Source organism: Egretta garzetta, unplaced genomic scaffold (assembly GCF_000687185.1).
Source record: "Egretta garzetta isolate BGI_Z169 unplaced genomic scaffold, ASM68718v1 scaffold360, whole genome shotgun sequence".
Taxonomy (NCBI): Eukaryota; Metazoa; Chordata; class Aves; order Pelecaniformes; family Ardeidae; genus Egretta; species Egretta garzetta.
Genome location: NW_009258261.1, coordinates 791,536 through 791,846, shown reverse-complemented (window position 1 = coordinate 791,846; position 311 = coordinate 791,536). Strand labels below are relative to the sequence as shown.

The 311-nt window shown below is 68.5% G+C and overlaps 1 protein-coding gene across 1 annotated transcript in view; it reads right to left on the bottom strand.

Annotated features, from left to right (window-relative positions):
- Positions 1 to 298, bottom strand: part of SERTAD2 (SERTA domain containing 2) — a 20,346-nt gene extending 20,048 nt beyond the window's left edge. Inside the window, exon 1 of the mRNA XM_009641528.2 lies at positions 50 to 298. The gene's annotated coding sequence lies outside the window, so the exon portion shown is untranslated. The remainder of the gene's footprint in view (positions 1 to 49) is intronic.
- Positions 299 to 311: the final 13 nt, after the last annotated feature.

The following is a 311-nucleotide window of genomic DNA, read 5'->3' as shown; positions in this document are numbered from 1 at the left end:
TCCCCCCAAGCCGCACGCCGCTGCCCCGCAGCCCCCCGGCCCCACTCACCACCAGCAGCTCCACCTGAGAACTAACGCATGGAGGGGGGGGAGGTCGCAAACTCTCGCCCTAGAGCCGCTCCATATGTCGCTCCCTCGCCGCGCCGCTCCGGGGAGGGGCCGGGTGGGATGCGGAGGAGGAGAAGGAGGAGGAAGAGGAGGAGGAGGCAGGCGCAGGCGGCGTGAGGATTTAAGCCTCCGCTCTGCCCGGGCGGCTGCGATCACGCAGCATTATACAATGGAGGAGGAGGAGGAGAGGGAGGAGGCAACAG